The following is a 5,000-nucleotide window of genomic DNA, read 5'->3' as shown; positions in this document are numbered from 1 at the left end:
TATGGTGCGCTTGCTTCAGTTGAAGGGATGTACTAGTACAGTTGTATTAATCGTTTATTTCACGATCTGGTCTTTTGGCTGGATCGTGAAAAACGCTAAGTCCCAAATCCTGAACTCGAGAAGAAAGCGCCAATGACAACGTTTTTGACTGGAGCTCCCTAGCATTCGGCTTTTTTCTACTTTGAAGGGATGCACTGTTGTATGAATTGTTTATTCACGAACTGGTCGTTTGATTGGATCGTGAAAAAAAAACGCTCAGTCCCAAATCCTGAACTCGACAGGAAAGCGCTGATTGCAAACATTTTGACTGGAAGTCCCTTGAAAATGGCGTTTTCGTTATTGGCATTATGTTGCACGTTTATTGTGGCTAGAACATTAATTATTCACAAAATGGCACCAAAGCTTGGCAAAAGTCGCGAAACACTCCTATCTCGACGCACCAGCAATCGCAACTTGATGCAAAATAAATTGCACGAGCTAATGATACTTGTACCATGCACAGTACACCGTACCAAAATATACCCCTGAAAGTGTGCAATTTGGTGCTACCCTAGGGAATATGTATGGAGAAGCCTAGCTACGTGTGTCGCACGTTCCAAGTTGCATGGACGTCGAACAGAGGCATGCAAAAGCACCTATCTAGGGGAATTACTCTACGTTCTAGTAGCAAGTGCGATTTTCCGGTCCAGCACGGCAGTACGCCTGCACGCATACACTCCATGTACCAAAAATGTACCAACCTAGGCGTTGCTCAGTAGCTTTTGGCGGCACATAGAAAAAGTATTCGAGTTCAGATTTTTGGGACTTAGCGTATTTTTAAAACTAATAACGAAAATTAAATTTTAAATCGGTAAACGGCTAGGAGTTGCTCAGTAGCTTTTGCGCAACGTGGCAAAAGTATTCGAGTTCAGATTTCTAGGACGTAGCGTATTTTTCAATCATAATAAACCGAATCAAACATAACAATGATGAAACTTACACCATGTCCCAAGGTTGTGCACAAAACGTAACGATAAAGTGCTGGCGAAGTTAGAGGTGCACCAAAATTGTGTACCGATCAGGGAAAGTACTCTACGTTCCTATGATTTGGGTGAAAAGTGTTATTTAACTGCTGGTTAGAATAGACAGTTGCTTATCATACACATCGCAAACGAACACCCCTTAGTGAGCATTAGCAAAAGTCAATTGCACAAAGCAAATGCAATACAAACTGATCAAGTACATTAAAGAACGCTACGTAGCAGGACTTCTTTCCAAGAATGGTGTCCGCAACGGGAGGGCAAGCGTCCTTCCCAGGTTTTCCTAGTAAACCTTGTATGGTAAACATACCCAAGCGTGTCTGTAAGCACGCAACGAAAGTCACGAACGGGCACATACCTAGGGAATGTACTCTACGTACTTGGACTTTTGTCCAAGAATGGTGTCCGCGACGGTCGGGCACTGCGACGCAATAACCAAATCCTAGGATTGTAACTTTAGTGTGCACAAACATAAACATTAACGCGTTCGCTCGGGCTGCGCCGTCCGTGTTGAACACAAATGTGGGTGATTATATGCGTGGAGGGACAAAAACATACGAGGAGGAGACAGTTTTCTGCACGATGTGCACAGAGCTCATTTCGTCGTCCCGGGCGAATGGAAAACACAAACATCGCGAGTATCGTTCTAGGTTTCTGTCTATAAAGGGCAGGCCAAAAGGTGACCGGTTGAGATAAGCATTTTAAGCATACAAACACTTTATTGGAACTTTTGATACAAAAACAAGGTACGTACATGTAGGTTGTACCAACATGGACATCTATGAACGCGTACGCTCGGGCTGCGCCCTCCGTCTTGTACTTTCCCTGATCGGTACACAGTTTTGGTGCACTGCTATTCCGACCGGCAACTTGTACCAACATATACATCCATGAACGCGTACGTAGTGTACTTTCCCTGATCGGTACACACTGTTGGTGCACGGCATAAGAAAAGAGCTAAAATGGTCAAACTCAATCCATTTCAACAATAGATAGTCGATAGTAGCTGTGCCGATGAAGTAGGGCACGATGCAAGTTAATGTTGTTTAATGAATAACATGTCCGCCATACATTTCAGTACAAAATTGCTCGGTCAGACCTACAAAGTGCTATATCTCGAATACGAGGCGTCGGACTGGGGGGTTGTAGAACAATTTTAAGTTCGTCTAATGATTCTACATCCGATTCTGGATAGCGGTTTTTGACCACTTTTCAATATTTTGTGACACCCCGAACCTAGGGGCAGCTCCTAGCTTTTTCAAAAATGTGCACCGATCGGGCCGGAGAGCTCGTGTGGCTCAAAACATGTTTTCGCTAAAACACCTCAAAACGTGTCGAGAACGCACCCTAGCTCTTGTTTTCAAAAGTTATGGCCATTTAAAGTGAGGTGGTTTTTGCTTCAAAATAGCTATTTTACCCGTCCCTATGGCCATGCTTTAAATTTTCACGAAAATGCCAGGTCAGACCTAGGGCGGGCCATATCTTGAATACTAAACGTCGCAGACATTGGTCGTAGAACAATTTTAAGTTCGTCTAATGATTCTACATCCGATTCTGGATAGCGGTTTTTGACCACTTTTCAATATTTTGTGACACCCCGAACCTAGGGGCAGCTCCTAGCTTTTTCAAAAATGTGCACCGAACGGGCCGGAGAGCTCGTGTGGCTCAAAACATGTTTTTCGCTAAAACACCTCAAAACGTGTCGAGAACGCACCCTAGCTCTTGTTTTTCAAAAGTTATGGCCATTTAAAGTGAGGTGGTTTTTGCTTCAAAATAGCTATTTTACCCGTCCCTATGGCCATGCTTTAAATTTTCACGAAAATGCCAGGTCAGACCTAGGGCGGGCCATATCTTGAATACTAAACGTCGCAGACATTGGTCGTAGAACAATTTTAAGTTCGTCTAATGATTCTACATCCGATTCTGGATAGCGGTTTTTGACCACTTTTCAATATTTTGTGACACCCCGAACCTAGGGGCAGCTCCTAGCTTTTTCAAAATGTGCACCGAACGGGCCGGAGAGCTCGTGTGGCTCAAAACATGTTTTTCGCTAAAACACCTCAAAACGTGTCGAGAACGCACCCTAGCTCTTGTTTTCAAAAGTTATGGCCATTTAAAGTGAGGTGGTTTTTGCTTCAAAATAGCTATTTTACCCGTCCCTATGGCCATGCTTTAAATTTTCACGAAAATGCCAGGTCAGACCTAGGGCGGGCCATATCTTGAATACTAAACGTCGCAGACATTGGTCGTAGAACAATTTTAAGTTCGTCTAATGATTCTACATCCGATTCTGGATAGCGGTTTTTGACCACTTTTCAATATTTTGTGACACCCCGAACCTAGGGGCAGCTCCTAGCTTTTTCAAAATGTGCACCGAGCGGGCCGGAGAGCTCGTGTGGCTCAAAACATGTTTTTCGCTAAAACCCCTCAAAACGTGTAAGGAACGCACCCTAGATGATAAAAAGTGCAATCAGAATGTCAATCGACAACTTTGTTGGGGGTACCATTTTACTCTACGGGCCAGTAGCTTAGGCGCGCCAACAGCGCTTTCCTTTCGGGTTCCCATTTTTTGCCCTCCTGGGATTATGATCATTTGCTCATTGCCTACTATAGGGAGGGTACCTTGCTACGAGGTCAAACATGAAGATTGCACCAAATCGTAGTTTTTACCTCTATTTAGTCGTAGGAGCATGGTTTGCAGTGGCAGTGGGTCATTAAGCCCCCGTTTGGGTCATACGTCCCCTCCGCGATAAAAATCGTCGTATGCCTATAGTCCGAACTAATGAAGCAAAAGTGGTGTCTGGTGGGCTCTGCCGATGATTTTAACCTATGATTTTGAGCTTCCACCCTATAAAAACGTTCCCTGGAGCAGTACATCACGGGTCTACGGACCCAAAGACTTCGTCGTGATGGTTTCTAGTAAAAAAGTTGTAACAGCTAAGGGTTTTGAATACGCGTATATTAACCATTGCTTGAAACTAAGCTTCGTTGTCTTTAAACTCTGCAAGACCAATCGAACTTCTTAGGGAAACCCGAAGGATTCACGCTAAGCTCGATGAGCTATTATGGGTAGTGGTGCATGATCTGGTGTTCCTTGGATCTAATCCAATGAATAAATTTATGAGGGTATATATGGTGCAGGGCACAAAGCGTGATGAAACCGGGTCTCCCTACCAAATGTGGCATATTTTTTCCTGAGAGCGAAGCTCAGACCCACGTAGGGGAGAGCGAAGTGGAACTTAAATGTTCTATGCAGCAAATGTTCGCCATGCGGATAAACAAGTTGGAATAGTTCAATGTAGTGTAATGCAAACACGAATCGCAAATAACGATACGGGACCCAGAAGCAATTCTGCGGATCCCTCGGGGAGTGGTGAGTTGATATAAATTAGAGGTGAAAGTCCAAGTTGTTCAAGCTCCGGCTCGGCAGCCGATACGAGGTTCCTGTTGGGCTTTGTACATCGCGCAGAGGCGCCGTTCGGTTCTAGCAATGATTCCCGCCACCATGTTCCATGCGTGCAGAGATCCGTTAGAGCTCGTTCAATGTGTCCCGCCGTGATTACGAAAAAGTCCAACAGTTGACCAAGTTGGGGGTGCGTCAAGTAAACGCGCAGAGATGCCGTTCGGTTTAGAGCAATGTCTCCCGTATCACGTTGGAGTTCTTCCACTAGTGCAGAGAGATCGCTGAACCGTTCAATGTGTCCCGTCGTGGTGTGCTTGTACCGAACACTTAGGATACACCATGCTTTGTTGGTTTGGGATAGGAGTGGTCGCGCAACTGCCTCCACGCCGCAAAGTGCCAGTTCGGATTGAAGGTCAACTTTAGCCGTTCAATGCATCAGTCGGTGGGTGTTCAGATGGCATCACAACTTCCCCTAGGTGCTTAAGTTGGTTGGGTTGTAAAACATGTGCACATGCGCAGAGTATCGTGCGTACTAGCAAAGTCTCCCGTCACGGTGGTTATGAATGAGTTCCATTCAG

This window comes from Anopheles arabiensis (assembly GCF_016920715.1).
Source record: "Anopheles arabiensis isolate DONGOLA chromosome X unlocalized genomic scaffold, AaraD3 X_pericentromeric_contig0003, whole genome shotgun sequence".
Classification (NCBI taxonomy): domain Eukaryota; kingdom Metazoa; phylum Arthropoda; class Insecta; order Diptera; family Culicidae; genus Anopheles; species Anopheles arabiensis.
This window is presented reverse-complemented; position numbering follows the sequence as displayed.